The 25724-nt window shown below is 44.4% G+C and overlaps 4 non-coding genes across 4 annotated transcripts; 1 reads left to right on the forward strand and 3 right to left on the reverse strand.

The window, feature by feature from the left end:
- Nucleotides 1-10125: 10125 nt before the first annotated feature.
- On the reverse strand, nucleotides 10126-10207 carry trnas-gcu (transfer RNA serine (anticodon GCU)). The gene has a single exon. It is a non-coding gene; the product is annotated as a tRNA-Ser (tRNA).
- Nucleotides 10208-12647: 2440 nt separating this feature from the next.
- On the reverse strand, nucleotides 12648-12721 carry trnat-agu (transfer RNA threonine (anticodon AGU)). The gene has a single exon. It is a non-coding gene; the product is annotated as a tRNA-Thr (tRNA).
- A 4920-nt stretch (nucleotides 12722-17641) lies between these two features.
- On the forward strand, nucleotides 17642-17714 carry trnat-cgu (transfer RNA threonine (anticodon CGU)). The gene has a single exon. It is a non-coding gene; the product is annotated as a tRNA-Thr (tRNA).
- Nucleotides 17715-25353: 7639 nt separating this feature from the next.
- trnar-ucu (transfer RNA arginine (anticodon UCU)) lies at nucleotides 25354-25449 on the reverse strand. Its single transcript has 2 exons — nucleotides 25413-25449; nucleotides 25354-25389 (listed from the first exon to the last, which is right to left on the reverse strand). It is a non-coding gene; the product is annotated as a tRNA-Arg (tRNA).
- Nucleotides 25450-25724: the final 275 nt, after the last annotated feature.

Consider the following 25724-nt stretch of genomic DNA (forward strand, 5'->3'; position numbering starts at 1 on the left):
TTCTGGCCAATTTATATGTCCTCTCCTTGGATCTTATGCTATCCCTAATTTCCCTTGTTAACCACGGTTGAATCACCTTTTTTGTTTTATTTTTATGCCAAACTGGGATGAACAAATTCTGTAGTTCATCCATGCGGTCCTTGAATGTTTGCCATTGCATATCCACCGTCAACACTTTGAGTGACATTCCCCAATCAATCCTACCCAACTCGTGCCTCAGACTATCATATTATGATCGCTCTGACCCAAGGGGCCTCGTAAAACAAGATTGCTAATTAATCCTTTCTCATTACATAATACCCAGCCTAGGATGGCCTGATCTCTGGTTGGTTCCTCGACTTATAGGTCCAGTAAACCATCCCGTAAACACTCCAGGAATTCCTCCTCCACAGTATTGTTACTAATTTGGTTAGCCCAATCTATATGTAGATTAAAGTCACCCATGATGACTGCTGTGCCCTTATTGCACGCTTCTCTAATTTCCCTTAACACTGTCTCTGATCTACAATATCTGCTTTATGTATGTGAAATTATCATTGCTGGAGTTAAACAGATTGTGCATGGTTAGCGGTTCTTAGCTCGCAGGGTGTGTTTCACGTTTTGGGCACTTCACATCAATTAAAATGCAAGTTGTATCGTGTTCAAATCCCGGACGCGCCCCAATATTTTAATAGAAGCACTTTCCTCGGCCAGGAGACATTCATCAAGTCTTCAAATAATAACTGCCAGAAAAATCAGCGTGTGTTCAGTACATCGCAAGAAAACGGCAATTTTATTATTTAAAGCAGTAATTCAGTCCCAGAAGTGCCGAAACTGTGAGGTAAATATGTAAATCCATTTGTTTCCAGAAGCCTGCTCCACATTTTCCACATTGTCACTCTGGGAGCATGGGCAGGACCTGCGTGCGGTAAAGTGCCTTTATTAAAGGTTGTTTCTACCGTTTGGAAACAGAAATAATGAAATAAAAGGGATTTTTGGCTGAGTCCTTTTGGATAATAATGTTAGTTCGAGGTTGGTAAGAGGTTAAAGTCTCAGGACCATTAATCCGGTTGGAAGATACGAAGACTAAAAATGTTACAGTCCCCAAGTTAGACGATATTTTCTCTCCCTGATTGGTAAACTTCTCCCAATTTCTCAACCTAATATTTCACCCAGCTCTAATGGAAAGAAGCTAGAATCGAGAGCGCCTTCCTCCTTCCTCCCTTCCTTCCCTCCTTGCTTCATTCCCTTCCTCCTTGTTCGTGGTTTCCTGCCTCATTGGACAATGAGCCTGACTTTGATTTTAACTCTGTGATCGACATCTTATCAGTTGCAGTCCTAACCTCGTCTTTTTGCAAATTTGTTCAAATCTATTTGATGGAAACTCTCCAACATTTAATAAAACCGTCCATTAATGCCTGTGAGTTAAAACAGGCGTTTTAATGGTGAAGGGAATATTAGAGGGCCAGAACAACTCCTGCAGCAATCGAAATAGAGTCAGTGCCCAGCTCTGCTGTTTGGGGCAATCCTCGACTCCTCGTGTTTCATTTTCACTTCGATGCGAATAGCTGAGAGCGAACTCCAATCTACACGGGCTTTACACATGTTAACAGACATAAAACAAAGAGCAGGGATAAACGAGTCGTTTTGAGGATGGCAGGCATTGACTGGTGGGCTACCGCAAGGATCGGTGCTTGGGCCCCACCTATTCACAATCTGTATCAATGATTTGGATGAGGGGACTAAATGTAACATTTCCAAATTTGCTGATGATACACAGTTAAGTGGCAGGCTCGGTTGTGAAAAGGACGTGAGGAGGCTTCAAGGGGATCTCGACAGGCTCAGTGAGTGGGCTAGAACATGGCAGATGGAAGATAATGTGGATACATGTGAGGGTATCCACTTTGTTAGAAAAAACAGAAAGGCAGAGTACTTCCTAAATGGTGAACAATTGGGGAATGCAGAGGGTTAAAGGGACCTGGGTGTCCTTGTATATCAGTCACTAAAAGTGAATGTGCAGGTGCAGCAAGTCATTAGGAAGGCAATTGGTATGCGGGCCTTCATGACAAGAAGATTTGAGTACAGGAGTGAAGAAGTCTTACACCAAATATATAGGGCATTGGTGAGGCCACACCTGGAGTACTGTGTACAATTTTGATCTCCTTTCCTATGGAAGCATATACTTGCCATAGAGGGGCTGCATCGAAGATTCACGAGATTGATTCCTCAGATGGCGGGACCATCCTATGAGAGGAGATTGAGTAAACTAGGCCTATATTCTCTTGAATTCAGAACAATGAGAGGGGATCTCATTGAAGCCAGCAATATTATTATAGGGTGGATGCTGGGAGAATGTTTCCCAAGGCTGGGGAGTCTAGAACCAGGGGCCACAATCTCAGTATAAAGGGTAGGCCACTTAGGAATAAGATGAGAAGACATTTCTTCACACAGAGGGTGGTGAATTTTTGGAATTCTCTATCCCAGAGGCCTGTGGAGGCTCTGTCATTGGGTATATTCAAAACAGAAGTCGATAGTTTTCTGACTAGTGAGGGCATCAAGGGATATACCGATAGGGCCGGTGAATGGAGTTGAGGCAGAAATCAGCCATGAACTCATTGAATGGCAGGCTGGGCTCGAAGGGCCGAATGGCCTACTCCTGTTCCTATTTCTTATCTTCTTATGTTCTTACACCGCTTGAACGATTAACAGAAAAAGCAAATGATGAGGGAGCTGGAAGAAAGGGTTAAATTTATCCTTTGGAAATGAATTTAATTTCAAACGTTTATCGATCATAGACCAGTGCAGTTTTCTGATTCGCAACAAGTCAGTACATTTTATTTCTGTTAATCTTTACCCCTGCTCCCGCTCTTCATAGAGAGCACAGCGTCCTGTGCCACGAGCATTCAAAAACATTTCAATTATGGCCATCCTCCTGTAATCGCTGCTTTCACCCACTGGCGCTCTTTCCAGTTATCCTCTATTTATTTCAATCACGCACTTCAAAAGACTTGTTAAGAGTAAGACGGAACACTTCCAATCTAACTGCACCATAACAGCGGGCCAATGGCTCACATTTAAACCCTCGTTGGCAGCTAGGTAGCGCTGCCCGTCGCTCACGCACTGCAAAAGTTTTGGGAAAAGCGCCAGCCAGCATCAAAACAAAACCCAGTTCTGCAGTTAACAAGATATCGCAAGATTCTCAAAGGAAATTTCGTGAACAATCCGGCCGCTGTCGTTCTAAAGTCCGGTCCTGCTTTCGCAGCGCTTATCTGTCAAGCGGTCACACAGGTCTAAATATATCGACTGGTTGTACATTGGTGCGAATGGGACATGTGCCCCCATGAACCACGGTGGTAGCAGAGAGAACTTAACCACGCAAGCACATGAAAGTGAATGTTAGATTAAGGTAATACCGCAGGCAAGTGACAAAGGAATGGAAGGAGGCAAGTAAAGAATGGCTACTGATTGTGGAAGAAGAAAAAGCTGGGAGAAGAGGCGGGTTTGAATTATGGAGCATCAAGCTCAGGCGCGGGTTTAAAAGGAGTAAATAGGTTTTCACCGCCAACAAAACATCATTTTTCACGTCGTAAAGCTTGATTTTACAGTCTGTTCCATTAGCAGGTGCCGCAGAGGACAGAAGATGCAAAGCGAGCTGTGACGTGATTTAAATTTGAACGGAGGTTACTGCGGCCACAATGCAGGGCACTAACCATGATGTGATCACAGCGCCACACGTCAGCTTCGTGTATTTTTTCTGACCACAGCATAGTTGCGCACGGCACGGATATTTTTGCTGTTAAATATGAATAAAAGGCGACGTATGTTTGCAGCTGTTGATGTTTCTGTCCTGTTACTGTCATAGGAACATAGAAACAGGAGGAGGCCATTCAGGCCCTCGAGCCTGCGCCGCTATTCAATTAGATCATGGCAGATCTGTATCTAAACTCCATCTACCTGCGATGATTCAATAAACCTCCACATCCTCGCTGAACACAAACCTATCGATTTCATTTTGAAATTGTCAATTGATCCCCAGCCTGAGTAGCTGTTTCGGGAAGAGAGTTCAAGATTCCCACTACCCTCTGTGTGAAGAAGCGCTTCCTTACATCATCCCTGAACGGGGTAGCTCTAATTTTACGGTTATGCCCCATTGTGTTGGACCCTCCCAACTGAGGAAATAGATTATCTCTCTCTTACACCTATTTGTTTGCAGCTCTGACCGAAGTTCTCACCCCAGAACATTAACTGTCCCTCTGATCGTGTCCCGCTAATTTGGATTTTGAGTTCATGCCTCTTTCCCTGATGATTCTTTTCGCCCTCTCTCTGCAAATGGATTTGTTGCAGATTACTGGCAGCAGGCGGCAGAAGCAATCGGGATATGGGCGCTGACAGGGAATGCTGCTGCTCAAGGCTGTCTCACAGCGCTAGGGACCCGGGTTCGAATCCGGCCTCGGGCGACTGTCTGTGTGGAGTTCGCACATTCTCCCCGTGTTTCCGTGGGTTTTTTCCGGGTGCTCCGGTTTCCTCCCACAGTCCAAAGATGTGCGGGTTAGGTTGATTGGCTATGATAAAATTGACCCTTAGTGTTAGGGGGATTAAATACGTGGGGTTACGGGGATATGTGTTGGTGTAGGGGTTACGGGGATCGGGTGGGATATGCGTCGGTGCAGGCTCGATGGGCCGAAATGTGATCTATCTGCACTGTGGGGTTTCTGTGATTCCCATTACCAATGCTCTATCACGTGTGCCCACAGTTCCATACCCGTTCCAAGCCCTCTTTTTACTGTCGATGACTTGCCCGGAATGTGCTTGGAGAAGTGTTAGAATTGCAGTACAGCCCTTCCCACTTTCGCTTACTCTAAATCTCCATCCAGCATTTTCACCAATGCAATGTTCATCAGCTTGAGCTACTGTTTAGTTTGTTCTCGACATTAACTGTGCTGATCCTTTAACTTGTCCCACTACACCGCATCTCCAAATTTTTCGATTTCACCTCGAGGGAACTTTTCATACATAAACCTGAAACAAGTGCCAGAGAAAGATTCAATTTCAGCCGTTTCAACAACAATTAGTCGATCGATATTAAGCTCGACCATCCTCACATACACGCTGCAGATGCAAATCTCTCCCCTCCTCTGCTTCAGTGATATTTTGTTTTGCGGTGATGGGCAGTTTATGCTCTCTGAGGCTGCAATCGCTTCTTTCCGCAGGCAGCGGGCGCTTTGAGAGAGCGGGGCCGGACAGGTGGCCTGAAATTCGCTGCTGTCCCGGCCTCACTCACTGCGGGAGCTGGGGAACAGCAAACAAACTCATGGGTTTGTTGCCGCGTCTGAAATGCGGCTCCGAACTGTTGCTATTAACCGAGGCAGAGCTGCAGGATTCTGTAATGATCTCTCACACTGTCGGTGTCTCTGTAGATTTTGATTGCATACAGAACTGTATAGAGAAAAGGAGAATACCGCGCAGCTGTTAATGTATTTTATTGATCTGTACCTACAACAGCTGATTGAACCGGGGACCTGTTGTACTTTATACGGAAGTGATAACCGGTGCACTTCGGAAAAAGGTGCTCTGTAAAGAATGATAGGAACAACTCAGAAGAGAACTGTCATCTATAAATGCTCTTAATGGGTTCCATTAACATTTAGAAAACTGCTTATTCTATTAATTATGCAAAACTAACTAATCTGTGCAAAAAGTTTGTGGTAATCGCCATTAATCAACCGCCATCTTTCTGATTCGTACGGACCGAAAAACTCACATGGTTACCGAGTCATAGGCGAATGGGACATGTAACAGGTGTTTTAAGCACCATCATCCATTTTGTCTCTTATCCCTCCTGCCTTCCATCCTATCACAGACCTTTCCTTTTGCTCTTTCCTCTCCTCCCCCTTTCCCTGCCCCGACACTTGGTTAAAAACCTGTTACAACTCCAGCTTTTTCCAGCTCTGACGGAGGGTAATCGGCCTGAAACGTTAACTTTGTTTCTCTCTCCACAGATGCTCCCTGAGCTGCAATGTATTTCGCGTTGCACTTCTAGTTAATGGTTGAAAAGGTCATTCAAAGTTTTTGGGTTCCATTCCCACCAGAGTCGCTGTTCAGTACGATTTCGGTGATGAAGGTTTGCAGCAAAACCACAATTCGTTCATTTACGTCCTTCAAGGATTGGGAATCGCCAGCGAGGTCGCTTGAATTGTGAATAATTAAAATGTCAGCTTCAATCTGCTCACCACCTTAAAATATTTGCTTTATTCCACGTGTGTTGTGTCGACAAACCCTATGCATTCTGCCCTCTGGAGCTCAAACATTCTCTGGAGAAACGTCAATCGTGCCTTCTGTAAAGAAATAATTTGAACCAGGGAACCTCTCCCATACCAATCAATGAAATCCTTTAACTGCAGAGCCTGTGTCCAGGAGAACAAGGGGTTGACCATTTAGGACTGAGATGAGGAGAAATGTCTTCACTCAGAGGGTGGTGAATCTTTGGAATTCTCTATCCCAGAGGGCTGTGGAGGCTCAGTCTTTGAATCTGTTCAAGACAGAGATCGATAGATTTTTGAATATTAAGGGAATCAAGTGATCTGGGGATAGTGCAGGAAAGTGGAGATGAGGTAGAAGATCAGCCATGATCTTATTGAATTGCGGAGCAAGCTCGAGGGTCCAAATGGCCTACTCCTGCTCCTATTTCTGATGTTCTTGTGTACTTAAGTGAGAATCAAAACCCCGAGACCAACGAGCCGCTGGAAACGAAGCTGTAAGATTTCGCTGCCACGCACAGCTTTCAGACCGCTTCTGTCCATCTAATACCGCTTTCTAATACAATGTTCAACGATATCAAGCGATACAAGAAATATTTCAATTCAACAATACTAGCCCCACTTCACCAGATTCGTCTTGAAAATCCATTGTTAACTTTTCAGAATTACTTCCCCTGCCGTCTTAGTCATTATTTCTTTCTTTACACTTTACTGTTGCAGGTTAGATCAGCCTCGGCCGTTCAAGGAAATCTGAGAAGTCCATCAGGGTAAAACACAGCGAGACTAAGAAACAAAGACAGGGAGAGAGATGGTATCTACGGGTACGATTCTCACGCAGAAAATTTCGCTGTATTAAATGCGAGAGGCGAAGTTTCAAATCCCGGATGAGCCCCTCGCTTTTTAGTCAAAATCCAAAATACCCTCGGCTTGGCGATATTGCAGAAAACTTAAAATACAAATTGCCACAAATACTGTGCAGAGCCTGTGTCCAGTGTATATCCAGAAACCCACGATTTTATTATTAAAAACGGGAATTCAGTCCCAGGTGTGCCGAAACTGTGAGGTAAAAATGTAAATCCATTTATTTGCAGAAGCCTGCTCCACATTTTCCACATTGTCAATCTGGGAGCGCGGGTAGGACATATCTTCAAGCCTGCCGCTCACCCACAAAGCAGCACAAACTCACGGATTCAGAAATCACATTATTTTAGCCTCTTTACCGAAAATCCACCGTTTCTAAGCAGTGCCGTGTGTGACTTTACTGTGGTCAGAACAGAATTGCAACAACTAATGTGTGTCGCCGTGATCGTATATTGGTTAGTACTCTCCGTTTAGGCCGCAGCAACCTCGGTTCTCAATCCGAATCATGGCACAGCTTGATTTATATCTCCTGTTCTCTGCGGCACCTGCTGATGGAACGCAATCCCTTAATCAACACGTTAACTTTTACTAAATTAAGAAAATATTTACTGATGGTGTTACGCACAAAACGTGGGATGTGGCACAATATAACCAGCACAAGCACGGCCGACCACATGGTTTCCTTATGCACTGTAAGTTTCTACGTAGTTTTTGATGAGGTAACAGAGAGTGTTGATGAGGGCAATGAGGTTGACGTGCTGTACATGGACTTCCAAATAGCCGTTTGACAAAGTGCCACATAATAGGCTTGCCAGCAAAGTTAAAGACCATGGAATAAAAGGGTCAGTGGCTGCAAGGATACGGAATTGGCTAAGTGACAGTGAAACAGGGAGTAGTGGTGACTGGCTGTATTTCAGACTGGAGGAAGGTACACAGTTGTGTTCCCCAGAGGTCGGGACTAGGACCACTGATTTTCTCGCTATATAGTAATGACTTGGGCTTGGGTGTACAGGGCACAATTTCAAAATTTGCAACTTACTTTCCCTCAGGGAATTCCACTGACTGAAGTGCGAGAGATCCCAGACGAGCTTCTGGCTTTTTGGTCAAACATCACCAATTGCTTCAGCTTGGCGACACTGCAGAAGTCTTGAAATAATAACTGCCCAAATATACTGTGCAGAGCCTGTGCCTAGTATATAACAAGAAACACGCGATTTTATTATTAAAAGCGGGAATTCAGTCCCAGATGCGCCGAAACTGTGAGGTAAATATGTAAATCCGTTTGCATCCAAAAGCCTGCTCCACATTTTCCACATTGTCAATCTGGCAACACGAGCAGGACATCTCTTAAGTCTGCCGCTCACCCACAAAGCAGCACAAACTCACGGATTCAGAAACAACTCATAGATGGAGAATCAATGATAAGCGATACCAAATGGACCGGCAATTCCTGTAACCCAGGGAAAATGCTTTGGCTCCGTGGGTTAGTTGGTTAAAGTGCCTGTTTATAAACAGACGTTTCTGGCATGGACTCCCAGCTTTGTTGTGTAATTTGTGATATTAAGCAACAAAATAACACTGCATCTGGAAATCACGCTGACCAGAGCATGGAAATAACAATTTTAATAAAATTACCAGCATTTTTTTGAAATGATTGGTGTAAACCTTGGATCGGAGGAGAGCTCTTCGACCTGAAACATTAACCCTGTGTTTCCGTCTCCACAGATGATCCCGGACCTGCGGAGTGTTTACAGCATTTTCTGAATAATTTCATTTCCAGACTCTGTAGTATTTAGCATTATCTTTTAGCCTTGCATTATCAGAAACAAGAATGTGACTGGACAATTGAAGCGCGAAATTCGGTACGCGTTGGTGGTTCAGGGGCAAAATTTGCGCCTGCATTGTGGGAAACAAGGTTTCGACTCCCGGCCAATGCAAGTGTGCGCTTCTTACCAAAATACAGCAGCAAACTACTGCGGATGCTGGAATTCAGACTAAAGTACTTCGGTTAACATTTTAAATTAAAGAAGTTTCATGAAACACAGTACAAAAAAGACATTTGTATCAAACTTTCCGTCATTCTGTTTTCAAGGAAAAGAGTAATAATTTGAGTTAAGGAAGGTAAATCCATTCCAAACCTCAGGGAAACAGCTCCGAGCTTCCACAAGGAGGGAGACGCTGAGACCCGAGCAAGAAAGGAGAAGGATTGGGAGGAAGGATTTTGTTAAAGGCGGTTAGAGCCCGAAGCTGCGGTAATATTTTAGTGTTTGTGGTGGGTTTGCATGGTGTTTTGAATTCGGCACCCGTGGGACCATTTCAAAAGCCAGCTTCTCACATCGTTTCAGCGCTAGACAAAGCAGCACTGTCTAATATTCCGGCCAGTAGGTGTTTCAAGAAGATTGACGCTGAATGTAAGTTTATCCCAATTCCGGCGAGCTCGTGGGTGCAGAAAGCAAAATGTAATGATCCTGCATTGCCCAGAATCGAACACGGGTGTCAGACGTCCAATGAAACACAGAGACGGACACTTTAACTTTACTCAGTTGGTTTCTTTTCAGTTGCTCCTGTGAAGCTCTGGGATTTAGAAAGATAGGGTAAAAACGACGCAAAATCACATGTTTTTAAGTAAAGTATTTATGTTTTCTACAATGTCGATTGGCTGTAAGAAGCTGAGTTTTAACTAAAATCTAGTGGGGTTCGACCAAAATTTGAAGCTGGGATTTATCACAATTCAGCTGTGATATGCCTAAAGTGATAATTATACCCCTAGACCAACGAGCCGCCGACATATAAGTGTGAAACTCATTAAGTACTGGAATCTCAGATTCTGACGGTACTGAAGTAAACTGTCTCTGAGAGTGCTATCTAATAAGTCCCACTCTCCATAGACCGACAAATGTTTTCCCTTTAAAGTATATATTGGTAACTTGAGACATGACATAAGCTAAATTAATCAGGCTTGGGAGCAAAAGGTGAATTTGGACATGACGTTAAAGGTGAATGTCAAAAATCAAACATTTAACATAAACGACGAGGATGGGATTCGAACCCACGCATGCAGAGCACAATGGATTAGCAGTCCATCGCCTTAACCACTCGGCCACCTCGTCTGCCGTCAAATACTTCGTTTACTACATTTTATATCCAAACAGAACTAATCTGCAAGAAATTCCGCGTCACCATTTGTCCTGCCCGTGCACCCAGATCGACAATGTTGAAAATGTACAATCAGCTCTGTAAGCAAAAGGCCGTCCGTTAATTCAGGTGAGGGACTGTCAAAAATGATCGGTTTGATGTCAAATTCAGAACAGAGAAGAAAAAGTTTGCTGTCGTCAAGAAGCTGTGGGGAGGATTGTGAGCAAATCCAGCGCAACACCTCATATAAAGGAGTGGATTTAGGAAAAGATTGATATATTTCGAATTAAGCGAGCTGGGTTCGCACCTGCGCAGGGAAACCCAATGCAACTTCGAACACAACAGCTTAACAACTCGTACGATAGAAACATACTGCAGATGCTGGAAATCCGAAATAACAACAGAAAATGCTGGAAAAACTCTGCAGGCCTGGCAACATCTGTGGAGAGAAATTAGAGTCGACGTTTCGGGTGAACCCTTTTTTAAAACTGGAAAGGAAATCAAATAGATCGAAGGCAGGGCTGCGATAGAACAAAAGGAGTAGAGAGACATTAAGAGGTATTCAAAACCAGACGAGATGGTAATAGGACAGTGGAGACAAAAGACGGCTCAGATTAGGTGTGAAGTGTATTGGCAGGATGAGAGACAGCTGCCATGTGGGAGAGAGAAAAAAGGGAAAGGGGGGGAAGGGAAAACCCAAAACAAAGGTGTGGAAAAAAATATAAGTAAAAATGTTAATAGGGGCCGAGGTTATGATCTGAAATTGTTGAACTCGATATTGAATCCGGAAGGCTGCAAAGTGCCTAATCGGATGATGAGGTGCTGTTCCTCGAGTTTACGTTGAGCTTCTGTGGAACAATGCAAGAGGCCAAGGACGGTGAGGTCCGAGTGGGAATGGAGCGGTGAATTAAAATGACAGGCGACCGGAAGCACGGGGTCACCCTTATGGACTGAATGGAGATGTTCTGCAAAGCGGTCACCCAATCTGCGTTTGGTCTCCCCAATGTAGAGGAGACCGCATCATGATCAGCGAATACAGTATACTAGATTGCAAGAAGTACAATTAAATCGCTGTTTCACCTGGAAAGGGTGTTTGGGGCCCTGGACAGTGGGAAGGGGGTAGGTATAGGGGCAGGTGTTACATCTCCTGCGCTTGCACGGGAAGGTGCCAGGCGAAGGGGAAGGTCTGTTGGGGGTGATAGAGGAGTGGACTAGGGTGTCTCGGAGGGAGCAGTCCCTACGGAATGCTGAAAGGGGAGGGGAGGGGAAGATGCATTTGGTGGTGGGATCATTTTGGAGGTCGCGGAAATGGCGGAGGATGATCCGTTAAATGTGGAGGCTGGTGGGGTGAAAGGTGAGGACAAGGGGAACCCTATGATGGTTCCGGGAGGGAGGGTCAGGGGTGAGGGCAGAAGTGTGGGAGATAGAACGGACACGGTCATCGCAGCTGAAATCGCATTCCCTTAAAAAAGACTAACACACAGAATGATCCGGGACTGTGAGCTCACCCATTTTAAATAGGCACAGAATGATCCGTGACTGACAACAATCCCGATTATGATTAGCAGCGAAATCAGACGCTTTATCCATTAGGCCAAGGAAATTCCGTGTGCAATCCGGCTATTTTGCTTCTGAAGGCCGGCCCTGCTTTCGCAATGCCTGTCTGTCGAGCGGTTCTGCAGGTTTGAATGTATCGACTGGTTTCAAAGCAACAATTGAGATTGGTGCAAATGGGACATGTCCCCCCAGGAACAACGATTGTCGCAGAGCAAACTTAAGTTTGCTGAAGTTAAGTAGTTGAAAGTGAATGTTAGGTTAAGGTACTACCTCAGGAAAGTGGTAAAGAAATAGAAGGAGGAAAGAAAAGGAGGGCTATTGATTGTGGAAGGAAAAGAAAGCTGGGAGAAGAGGTGGGTTTGAAATATGGAGCATCAAACTCAGGCATGTGAGAGCGCGGGGTTTTGAAGGAGTAAATAGGTTTTCACCGCCAACAAATAATATTTGTTTCATGTAGTAATGATTGATTTCTTGTTGCGTTCTATCAGCAGGTGCCACAGAGAACAAAATATATAAAGCGAGTTATACCGTGACTTGGATTCCAAACGAGGTTGCTGCGGGTACAACACAGAGTACTGACCACTGTATGATCACGGCGCCACACAACAACTGCTGTTCTTCTGCTCTTTCCACAGCAAAGTAATGCACGGCACTGCTTAGAAAAGATGGATTTTTGGGGAAGGCCAAAATCAGCACTGCCAGAAATTATGACAGCGGTGGAATTCGACCCACGTCCCATAGCGACTGGAGCCTTTATCCAGGGTGGGAACTGATGCAGCCGCAGTCACATTTAAGTGGATTGTAGCCCTTTCACACGAGAATAAACTCACCCCTGGAGATTGATAAAGAAGAAGAAAAAGGCCCCGCTGGGAGTCAAACCCAGGATCTCCTGTTTACTGGACAGGCGCTTTGACCAGCTAAGCCACGGAGCCAAATTAGGCCTCGTCGGTCGTCTCCACTCACTGATATCTATCAGCTACCGGTCACTGACTGCTGGAGTCTGAGGCCGTTTTGCATTTAACCATCTCTCTTGTCCGCCTTGTGTCCCGATGCTGTCTGTATCTCTCACTGCGTTTATCTCAGTGTCAATCTGTGAGTTGATTCTTAATGAATACCTGTGTTTGTGTCTTACATTAAATAAATGAGGAGATCAGAAAATTCTTCCTCTGACACTGGGGAACTAATGAGCTAACATTCATAACAAGATTTTGTTTGTTGTGATGCAGCAAATACAATATTCCATCTTGAATGATTTAGGTTCAATTCTGTGCAAAAAGAAACGTTGACCCCAACGTGTTTCCAATCGGCCGCCTTTTAATTTGACGTCACAAACGCCACCATTGCACCTCAAGGTGATTCATAACTAACAAACAGAGAAGTCAAGCAGTGAAAGGGTATTTGTAGAAAGGGTTGTGAGACTGTGGAATGCACTGGCCCAGAGCAGCAGATTTAAAACAAGGTATAAACACCGGCAGGTTGTGGGAGGAAGGGGAGAGAGAGGCAAGAGAGATACAGGTAAGATCACGTTGGAAGCCACTGGCCCCGAATCTGCTTTAAATCCCCCCACTATATTTAAACACATTTAATGTCATGTTCATACATTGATGCCTTTGAGCAATATATAATTTGTAACGAGGTCGCTGGTCTAAAATAACTGCTTTATATATTTGGACCCACCCGCTGTGTTTAGGCTCTACCCTGAATACTTATCTCCAACCTAGAATCTGCTTATAATCTAGAGGCAAGGTCTCAGCAGCCGGCGGGCAGGGAGCAGAGGTTGAGGCTGATCTGTGTCATGTGGGAGCAGAACACAATATCCCTGCTGTTTATTTTCATTATCCTGCACAATTTTCGATACTGTTCTCAACACCTTACACTCCTCTAAAATATCGGAGGGTTTAGTTTATTGTAATGATGATCGCTGCGGCTCTTTTCAATTTTATGAATTCGTAGCAAATTACATATCTCCAAATCAGTGAAATCGTCATTGCCGAGATTAAACACTCAGAGCAGGGTCAGCGGCTCTTTGGTCTAGGGCTGTGATTCTCGCTTAGGGAATGTATATCAATTAATGAGAGACTTTTTAATAGAACCAGTTTCCTCGGCCTGGAGACATTCCACAAGTCTTCAAATAACAACTGCCAGAAAATCAGTGCAGACCTGTGTTCAGTATATCGCAAGAAAACGGCAATTTTATGAATAAAAACGGGAATTCAGTCACAGATGTGCCGAAACTGTGAGGTAAAATATGTGAATCCGTTTGTTTCCAGAAGCCTGCTCCACATTTTCCACATTGTCAACCTGGAAGCACGGACAGGACATGCGGTAAAGGGACTTTATTAAAAGTTGTTTCTACCGTTTGGAAACAGAAATACTGAAATATAAGGGATTTTTGGATGATTCCTTTTGGATAATAAAGGTAGATCGTGGTTAGTTAGAGGTTAAGGCGAGGGATTGCTAATCTAGTTGGGAGATACGTGGCCTGGAAATGTTACAGTCCCCAAGTTAGACAATCTTTTCTCTCCCTGTTTGGTAAAAATTCTCCCACTTTCTCAAACTAATATTCCACCCAGCTGTAATGGAATGAATATCGAATCGAGATCTCCTTCCTCCCTTCCGTCCCTCAATCTTACATTCCCTTCCAACTTGTTCGCAGTTTCCTGCCTCACTGGACAATGAGCCTGATTCTGATGTTAACTCTATGATCGATATCTTATCAGTTCCAGTCCTAACCTCGTCTTTTTGCAGAGTTATTAAAAGCTGTTTGATTGAAACCTCTCCAACATGTTATAAAACCGTCCATTTAAAGGCTGTGAGATATAACAAGCGTTTTAATGGTGAGGGGAATCTTTAGAGGAAGAGAACATCTCCTGCAGCAATATAAACAGAGTCAGTGCCCAGCTCTGCTGTTCGGGGCAATCCTCGCCTCCTCCTGTTTCATTTTCGCATCGATGGGAGAAGCTGAGCGCGAACTCCTATCTACACGGGCTTTACACCACTTGAAAGATTAACGGGAAAAGCTGGAAAAAAAGTTTTAACTTTATCCTTTGAAAATGAATTTAATTTCAAACTTTTTATCGACCTTAGACCAGCGCAGTTTTCTGATTGGCACCAAGTCTGTACATTTTATTTCTGTTTAACTTTATTCTGCTCCCGCACTTCATAAAGAACACAGCGTCCCGTGCCACGGGCATTCAAAGACCTTTCAATTGTGGCCAACCTCCTGTAATCGCTGATTTCACCCACTAGCGCTCTTTTCACTTACCCTTTATTTGTTGAAATCGCACACTTCAACAGGCCTGTTAAGATTAAGGCGGAACGCTTTCGATCTTATTGCACCGCACCGCACCAGCGGGCCAATATTTCACACTTAACCCCTCGATCGCAGCGAGGTAGCGCTGCCCGTCACACATGCACCTCAACAGTTTTGGGAAAAGCGCCAACCAGCATGAAAAAAAACCCAGTTCTTCAGTTAACAGGCACTCTATCACAAGATTCCCCAATGAAATTTCGTGAACAATCGGGTCCCTATCGATTTCCCTGTTAACAAAGGCCCCGCTTTCGCAGTGCTTGTCTGTCGAGCAGTCCCACAGATTTAAATGTGTCGACTAGTTTCAAGGTACTAATGTGCATTGGTGCGAATGGGACATGCGCCCTCAGGAACAGCGGTGGCAGCAGAGAAAATTTAACGTCGTAAGTAAAGGAAAGACTTACATTTATATAGCGCCTTTCACGACCACCGGACGTCTCAAAGTGCTTTACAGCCAATGAAGTACTTTTGGAGTGTAGTCACTGTTGCAATGTGGGAAACGCCGCAGCCATATTGAGCACAGCAAGCTCCCACAAACAGCATTGTGATAATGACCAGATAATCTGTTTTTGTTATGTTGATTGAGGGATAAATATTGGACAGGACACCGGGAATAACTCCGCTGCTCTTACTTCGAAATAGTGCCATGGGATCTTTTACATCCACCTGAGAGAGCAGGTGGGGCCTCGATTTAACGTCACATCCAAAATACGGCACCTCCGACAGTGCAGCACTCGCTCAGTACTGCACGGGAGGGGCAGCCTGGATTAATATACTCTAGTCCCTGTAGGATTAATCTGAACCCACGGCCTCCTGCCTCAGAGGCCAGTGTGCTTCCCATTGAGCCACAGCTGACACTAAGTAGGTAAAAGTGAATGTCAGATTAAGGGAAAACCACAGGAAAGTGACAATGAAATGAAAGGAGGAAAGTGAAGAAGGGCTAATGGTTGTGGAAGGAAGAAACAGCTGGAAGAGGCGAGTGTGAATTATGGAGAATAAAGCGCAGGTATATGAGAGTGTGGGGTTTTGAAGGAATAAATAGGTTTCACCACAAACAAGACAGATTTCTCCTTTTAATAAATAATGATGATTCTCTGAGTTTTATTAGCAGGTGCCGTAAGGGACAGAAGATGTAAAGCAAGTTGTGCCATGACTCGGATTCCAACCGAGGTTGCTGCAAACACAACGCAGAGTACTGACCACTATACGATCATGGTGCCACAGATTATGCTTCTACCAATTACTTTAATCCATGCCCCTGGTTATTGATCCTTCTGCTATGAGAAATAGGTCCTTCCTATCCACTCTATCTCGGCCCCTCATAACTTTCAACCCTCAATTAAGTCTCCCATCAGCCACCTCCGTTCCAAAAAATCAACTCCGCCTATCCAATATTTCTGTCAGGGCTGCTGTCACGGGGCCATGTAGACATGGGGCCGTGCTGTCCGGGCGAGGCTGGTTCTGGACCCAAGTGCAGACAGACAAGGCGAGAAGCAGATATGCAGTCTTAAGTAACAGTACTTTACTAGAATCACGCAGGTAAACAGTTACAAAACATAGGAGCTCAAGACAAGCTACCACATAGGTAAATGGCTAGTCAAGATAGGAACTCAACACAAGCTACCATGAGGCAACTGGCTTGTCCAAACTGAGCTCAAGACAAGCTACCACAGGGCAACCGGCTTGTCCAAAACTGAGCACCTTATCAAGACTGAGCAACTTGTCAGCACCTTGTCAAGACCGAGAACAAAGGGAAAAACCACAGATCACAAATACAAGCAAAACATAACACAGATAAACAGTTATAGACATAGGCGCTCAAGACAAGCAACTACTAAGTCAACCGGCTTGTCAAGGCAAGCTACCACAGGGCAACAGGCTTGTCGAGACTGAGCACCTAGTCAAGACAGAGCAACTTGTCAAGACTGACTCCCTTGTCAGGACTGAGCACAGAGGGAAGAAACCACAGAACTTAAATACAAGCAAAAACAGGTGAAACCAATAAACCAGATGAAAGGCAGTTAAGTAATAAACAGGAGAAACAAGTAACAATTAACAACGGGAAACCAACCAGTGAAGGTGCATTCTAGGGGTTACTGAAGGAACTAACCGACACCCTCACAATTTCCTCATTGGCAAAAGAACCAGAGGGGAGATGGGGAGATATTGTTTTACGTTGCGAGTTGTTATGATCTGTAATGCTCTGCCTGAAAGGGTGGTGGAAGCAGATTCAATAGTTATTTTGAAAAGGGAAATGTATAAATGCTTGAAGAGGAAATGTTTGCAGGGTATGTTGGGAAAGAGCTGGGACTAATTGGATAGCGCTTTCAAGAGCACGATGGGCCAAATGGCCTCCTTCTGTGATGTATGATTCAATGTTTCTGTGAAAGGTTTTATGAAAGTATTCATGCGAATGAGGCGGAACAGTTGCCCGCTCCACTGTCCCGCTTTATTTTTGTGCATTTGTAGCTGTGCTATTTCAACCTAATTGAAACGATTCAGAAGTCGCTACCCAGGAGGCGCGAAACTAAAGACTACTGATGGCGCGGTGGCCAAGTGGTAAGGCGTCGGTCTCGTAAACCGAAGATTCATGGGTGCGACCCCCGTCCGTGCCTGGAGAAGTTTCATCACCTTCAATGTGACATTTTTAAAACTTTTCTCCTGATGAACTCTATCAAAATCGTTCATAATTTTCAATATTACTATCACATCTCCTCTTGGCAGTCTCTGCTCTAAAGAGAAAAATCCCAGCTTCTCCAGTCTCTTCACATAAATGAAGTCCCTCACCCCTGGTACCATTCTAGTAAATCTATTCTGCACTCTCTCCAAGGCCTTGACTTTCTTCCTAAAGCGTGGTGCCCAGAATTGAAGACAATACTCCTTATGAGGCCTGACCAGTGTTTTTAAAGTTTTAGCATAACTTCCTTGCTTTTGAACTCTATTAATAAAGCCAAGGATACCACGTGCTTTTTAACAGCCTTCTAAACGTGTCCTGACCGCTTCACAGATCTGTGTACGCACACCCAATGTCTCCCTGTTCTTGCGTCCACTTTCAGATTGTGCCATTTAGAGGCGGTTAATAAAATGCAGGGGAGAGCTTTCTGACCAGTTTCATGGCCAGTGATCTCCAGAGGGAGCCGATTAACGTCAATAATTGTTCACGTTAAATTTGTACCATTTAATTCATTTTGCCTCTCCTCATTCTTCCTACCAAAATATATCACTTCACACTTCTCTGCGTTAAATTTCATCTGTCACGTGTCTGCCCATTTAACCAGATTGAATATGTCCTCCTGTAGTCTGTTACTATCGTCTTCACTGTTTACTACATTACCGTCTTTCGTATTATTTGCAAAATTTTAAATTATGCTCTCTATACCCAAGTTCATTCATCTTCATCAAAAAGAGCAGCGGTCCTACTTTCGACCCCTGAGGAGCACCACTCTAAACTTCCTTCCAGTCTGAGCATTTAAAACCTCTCCCTGCAAAAACTTCCTGACCTGCGGAGCAATTCAAATAGACAGAGTGAGAAGCAAAAGCAGAGAAATTTCAAAACTAAAATCGATAGATTGTTGTTAGGCAAGGTTATTAAAGGTTACGGCAACAATGGAGTTAAGATACAGATCAGCCATGACCGAATTGAATGGCGGAATATATTCGAGGGGCTGAATGGTCTACTCCTGTTCATGTGTACAGAGATCCACACACACAAATCCAAACACAGCTGCACACGCACGCAGAGCTGGATAGATAGAGAAACAGAGATGGAGAGACAGACACACAGACAGGGAATGAATCTGAGTCTGATAGAAAGATAGTGACAGAGAGAGAGCAAGACATCAGGGAGAGAAACAGAATACGAGGCAGAAATAAGGACAGAGAGAGAGACAGAGAAGGAGGAACAGACAGAGAGTTACACAGAGAGGGAGAAACGAAGAAACAGGTGCAGAGATAGCGAGTCATTGGAGTGCACAGCACCTCAAATAGAACATCATAAGATGTTAGAAATAACTACGAATGAAGGTGCCATTATTCACCGCTTCAACATTGCACGCGTCTGCCTCTCTCTCCAGGCTTCCCATCTAAGGAGGAGACCTTACAGGGAGCTTGTGGTCCCAGTGATTCCCCATAGTAACTCACCCCAGGACAGGCTGCGATTGCATGTCGCTGTTCAGTTATAAAGAAGGAGGGACACCGTCTGATAGAGATAGAGATTCAGACAGAGAAAGAGAGAGAAACAAACAGACAAAGACAGCGAGAGAGAGGGAGAGAGAAATAGAGAGAGAGGAATAGAGAGAGAGCGAGAGAGAGGGAGGGAGAAATAGAGAAAGAGAAATAGAGAGAGATTGAGAGAGAGAGAGGGGGGGAAAGAGAGGAAGAAGCTGTTGCGAATTGGCTGTAGTTTCCCAAGTCCAGGGCGGGAACACCAAGTTCTAACACAATTGGCGGTAAAGCGCTTTGGGTCATTCTGAAGTTGGGAAAAGCGATAAAATACACGTCCTTCCATTGATCATCTTTACAAACTGCTGGGGATAACAATTAAATAGATTGTTAAACAATTAAACAATTAAATAGACTCTCCCGGTCTGTCCCTCTCGCTCTCCCTCTCTCTCTGTCTCTCCCTTTTCCTCCTTCCCTCTCTCTGTCTCTCTGTTTGTCCCTATCGCTCCCTCTCTCTGTCTCTCTCTCTCTCATACCCGCAGAATAGCGAATCACAGGGTCAAAGAAGGAAACAGATTTGTGTCTCTGTCCTGTTTCAAAACCGCAAAATGAAAGAATCCCACGATGACGGCTCGGGCAGAATGTTTCTGCGGGGAGTTTGACCATCCGCCAGAGGTGGCGAGAGACAAGGATGCGAGGCTATTAAGAGGCTTCGTGAAAATAATTGCATTAAAATCTGGAGCCTAAAGCAGGTGTGGATCTATGAATCTTTCAGACACTTTACTTCGAATGTACAGCACAGGAAAAGGCCATTCGGCACAAGTGGTCTCTGCCGGCGTTTATGCTGCACACGAACCTACTCCCAGCCCACATCATCTAACTTTCAGCATATCCTTCTATTGCTGTCTCCCTCATGTACTTACCTAACTCCCCCTGAAATGCTTCAATGCTATTTACCTCAACTATTCCTTATGGTAGCACGTACTTTGAATAAATAACTATCTCCTGAACTCCCTACTGGGTTTATTAGTGACTATCTTATATTGATGACTTCTAGCTTTACTTAGTGTGACACAAGAGCTTTCCAATCCCCGCCAGCGCCTGGAGACCGGGAAATCCGTCAGGAGCAGCATTCACCGCCAGGGCTGAAATCTTGCTCGGTTTAAACGTCTGTTATCAGCGGATTGCAGCACATCCAATGGTGAAAATGAGCGACAATATCTGGAAACAGGTAACAGGTCAGTGTGTTACAGAGCGGAACGGACAGTAACCTAACTATCTTAATTATATCACATCTTTATCTTCTATACCCAACGGAACACAAGCCTAGTCTGTGCAACTGCTCTTGATAATCTAACCTGTTTAGCCCCGGTATCATTCTGGTCAATCTGCGTTGCACCCACTCCAAGGCCAATATATAATTCCTGAGGTGCGGTACCCAGAACTGGACGCAGTACTCCAGATATGGTCTAAGCAGAACTTTATACAACATATTAACATAGGAACAGGAGTGGGCCATTTAGCCCCTCCAGCCTGTTCCACCATTCAATGGGAGCATGGCTGATCTGCGACCTAACTCCATATACCCGCCTTTGGCCCATATCCCTTAATACCATTGGTGAACAAACATCTATCAATCTCAGATGTAAAATTAACATTTGATCCAGCATCAATTGTCGTTTGTGGAAGAGAGTTCCAAACTTCTACCACCCATTGTGTGTAGAAGTGTTTCCTAATTTCACTCCTGAAAGACCTGGCTCTAATTTTTAGAATATACCCCCTAGTCCTAGACTGCCCAAGCAGTGGAAATAGTTTCTCTCTATCTATACTATCTGTTCCCCTTAATATCTTGAAAACTTCGATCAAATCTAGCCTTAACCGTTAAATTATCTGGAATACAACCGTAATTCATGTAATCTCTCCTCCTAAATTAACCCTTGCAGTCCGGTTTTCATTCTGGTAAACCTACACTGCGCTCCCTCCAAGGCCAATATATGTGTAGCTTTCAAAAGCTCTTATAATAATTTGTCCGTGACTGCACAAACCACTCTGGGTACAGGTATAAAGGCCCAGTAATTCCGTTCCAAACGCGTGAGTACGGCCGGGGTACTCACGCGTCTGGCTGGAGGAAATGCCGGTTTTCAGCATGCACAGCGCATGCGGGGAAAACCGGCATTTCCTGTCCTCTGAACGAAGGGGTTCAGAGGCAGAACGCGCGCGACTGCACAGGCAGTGCGTGCGCAGTAAAATTCCTTTTTTTTTCCAGAATTGCGCGCGTGTAAAGGCCTCCGGTCTTTACGCCTGGAAAAACAAGACGTAAGTATTAGTTTTTCAGGTAAGTGGTCTTTTAGTACAATGTAGAAATTTTTTTCCACAGGTTTGTTATTTTTAAAGGATTTACAGGATGGTAAGTTCAGTTTTAGACCCTATTTCTTAAAAATTTATTTTTTTCAAAAAATTGATTAATTGTTTAAAACATTTTAAAAAACTTATTTATAGTTATTATAATCAGTGGGATGTTTTTTAAAATTTTATTTAAAGTTAAAGTAGTGTTTTGGCAGCCCATACTTTTCATGAGTTTGACAGCTCTTCCTGTCAACTCATGAATGAGTTTCCCCTCCCCTGATTGGCTGCACGGTGCTCACCTGATCCCAGCCGGCACATCGCACTAACTACGCCGCTGGATCAGGTAATCACATCGTGCCGACAGCTGAACCGGGCCTGTGACAGGAAATGCAAGCAGTCCCGGGCTTCAGATGTCGGTGCTCAGGGTGAGTGCAGATCGGGGGCTTGCACACGCGGCAAGCCCCCAATCCTAATTTCAGGGCCATTGTGTATAATAAAACAGGATTATTAAGCATTAAACTTCCAGTAGAAAGAAGTAATACTTAAGAAGATGATAGTCACAGTCTGTTCGTTGAACCCTGGTGTTCCTTCCGAGTGACTGTGGCGCAGTCTCCTGATGTATCTTGCTGTATTCTGTTGACTGAAGCGCGCTTCTTTGGGTTCTTGCTGTGTTCTGTTGAATGAAGCTGCTACCAATCTCCGATTACGCGGTGCGCGCTACTTTCTGTGTTCAAAACCTGTATCTTTATACCCTTTTTCATCTCGTTTTGCCTACGGGGTAGTAATTAACCCTCTGACACCTGATAAAAGTATTGCTTCCCTCGTTTGCCATCGTATGACCTTGTTAATCCCACTAGGTCTCTTTCTGTGCACAAAAAAGTACCCTTCACTTTTCACAGAACATTTCTTAAAATGTTTTCTAAACAGTCTGTCCATCCTATAGCTGTACCAATGAAGGATATCATCAACTTCTATCTCTTTCTCTAGTTCTTGTTTGTTTAAGCATAATATTACTGAAATCCTCTTCCCCACCAGCCTCCATAAACTTAGCACTACATCCCGTTACTTCAGTAATTGAAAACACAGCAGTTTCAGTCAGGTTGGCATAATTTCCCATCCTGCTTTTCTCTCAGCCAGTCGTCATGTTATACAGGCATGTAGGCTTTTAACATTCAACTTCACATATTAAACTTCTTAATAATGTTTACTAAAACCTAAAGGTACACCCTATCCTACATATGGTTACTGAAGTGTGGTATCTCAGAACTGCTCACAGTGCTCTTGGTGTGGTCTAAAACCTTACCCAAATGACCCGGCCAAGTCCTGCTCACTTGCTTGTGAGAGCTGCCCCACAGAGTAGTCAAGTAACAACCTGACATAGGCATACTCAAGGAGCCCTTCTCAAAGAATCACACCTTTCAGCCAACGTCCCAGACTTCTCCATCACCATCCCTGGGTATGTCCTGTCCCACCGGCAGGACAGACCCACCAGAGATGGGGGTCACATGTCCCATTCGTACCAATAGTCATTGGTGCAAGAATCCAGTCGATACATTTAGATCTGCATGACTGCAAATTCTCCAATCACTGACCCTGCACCATGTGTTTCACCTCCGCAATCATTATTGCGCTGGTTTTGTGATATTCAATTTGTCGTGTGACCACATGTCTAAAAGAATCGCATCAGTCATTAAAATAATGTTACACCTCTGATATTTAACTGTAATAGAAGGTGTTGAGAACAGTACGAGTACGCTGCAGGATAATGAATATAAACAGCAGGAATATTGCAATAAAAGTAGAAAATGTTGGAAACACTCAGCAGGACAGGCAGCATCTGTGGAGAGAGACACAGAGTTATCATTGCAGATCGATGAGCTTTCATCAGAACTGGAACAAGTTAGAAATGTAACCGGTTTTAAGCAAATAAAATGGCAGGCAAAGGGGGAGCGGAGGAAAGAACAAGGGGAAGGACTGTGATAGGCTGGAAGGCAGGAAAGATTAAATGACAAAAGTGGTGATGGTGCAAGGCTATAGGGGTGGTATTGGGAGAAGCAAAGAAACAAAAGATGGATCCAGAGGAGGTGTAAATGGCAACAGCAGAGTCATTACCAACAGCTGCTGTCCACAAAATGGGAACAGTGGATATGAACTGAAATTGATGAACTGAAATTGATGAGCTGAAATTGAGTCCGGATGAAAAGATGAGGTGCTGTTCCTCGAGCTTCCATTGAGCTTTATTAGAAAAGTGTAGGAGGCCGAGGACAGAAGCTCAGAGTCACGCTTGTGGTCTGGATGAAGGTGTTCCAAAAAGTGATCACCCAATCTGCGATTGGTCACCCGAATGTACAGGAGACCCACGGTGTGAGCAGCGAATACAGTTTACTACATTGAAAGAAGTACAAGGACTTCGCTGTTTCAGCTGGAGCGAATGTTTCAGGCCCTGGACGGTGGGAAGGGAGGAGGTCAAAGGGCAGGTGCTACATCTCCTGCTCTTGCACGGGAAGCTGTCGTGGCAAGAATCAACCTCCGCATCTGCTCCCTGTTCACCGGCTGCTGAAAACTTGTCTCCAGATTATAAACTGATTCTAGGTTAGAGATAAACATTCAGGGCAGAGCCTAAACACAGCGGTTGGCATAAATATATCTAACCAGAGGCAGCGTTAAATCTCCTGTATTGCTCAAATGCTTCAATATATCAATATGACAATAAAAGTGTTCAAATACAGTGGGGGATTTAAAGCTGATTCAGGGCCAGTGGTTTCCAATGTGAACTTACATGAGGCTCTCTTGCCTCTCTCTCCCCTTCCTCCCACACGCTGCAGGTTTTCATACTCTGTTTGAAATCTGCTGCTCTGGGCCAGTGCATTCCACAGTCTCACAACCCTTTCTGCAAATACAGTTTCACTGCTTGACATCTAAGCCTATTGGTTCCGGGTATAGAAGATAGAAAGAAAAAGGTCTTGCATTTATGTAGGATGTCCCAAAACCGCTTTACGGCCAATGAAATGCTTTTGAAGTGTAGTCACTGTTGTAATGAAGGAAACGCAGCAACCAATTTGCGCACAGCAAGATCCTTCAAACAGATATGAACAGATATCCTGTTTAATGATGTTGACTGAGGGATAAACATTAGCCAGGACACCGGGGATAATTACCTTGCTCTTTGTCGAAATAGTGTTTCCTGTCCACCTGAGAGGCCAGACAGGGCCTCGGTTTTTCATCTCATCCAAAAGACGGCACCTCCGATAGTGCAGCGCTCCCTCAGTATTGCACTGAACTGTCAGCCTAGATTTTTGTGCTCAAGTCTTGGAATAGTTCGTGGATTTCAGGAGACGGGAGGAATCTCCCCCAAGCTCCACCTGAAACTCCGCACAGTCGCAGGACTTGAACCATAAACCCGTCATTTTCTTTGCATGTATCTCTCTATCTCTTCCTAACTATTTCTTTTCTCTCTTTTCCCCTGATAGATTTCGCAGGCTTCCTTGAACGGCCACTGCTGATCTAACCTGTAACACCAGCAGAAAATGGTAAAGAAAGAAATAATGACTGAGGCGGCAGGGAAAGTAATTCAGAAAAGTATAATGGAATGAATAAAATATTTCAAGTAGGTGCGCAGATTGAAGCTGGCCTGTTCTTCAATCACAATTCAGGCGATCTCATTGGCCATTCACATTCTCTCAAGGGCTTGAATGAACCAGTTGTGGCTTTGCTGCAAAATTTCACTACCGGAACCTGGCTAAATAACGACTCTGGTGGGACTCGAACCCACAACCTTTGAATGACTTTCCCAGAAATCATTAAACTAGAAGTCCAATGCGCTATCCATTGCGCTACAGAGCCGGTGACATGCTAGGGTTTCACATTGCTCTATACAGGGATAGTCATTGTTCGTCAAATGCAGTAGCAAAATACTGCGGCTGAAATCCGAAATAACAACAGAAAACGCTGGAAAAACTCAGCAGGCCAGGCAGTGTCCATGGAGAAAGAAACAGAGTTAACGTTTCAGGTCGATGACCCTTCGTCACTCCAGAATGATGCGGGACTGATTAACTTTTGTTCATGTTTCTGTCCTGGAGATACAAGTGGATTGCAGCTGTCAATCATGACAGGGTTTA

This window comes from Somniosus microcephalus, unplaced genomic scaffold (genome assembly GCF_052327205.1).
Source record: "Somniosus microcephalus isolate GS21.2 unplaced genomic scaffold, FLI_Smic_1.0 unresolved_chr1, whole genome shotgun sequence".
Taxonomy (NCBI): Eukaryota; Metazoa; Chordata; class Chondrichthyes; order Squaliformes; family Somniosidae; genus Somniosus; species Somniosus microcephalus.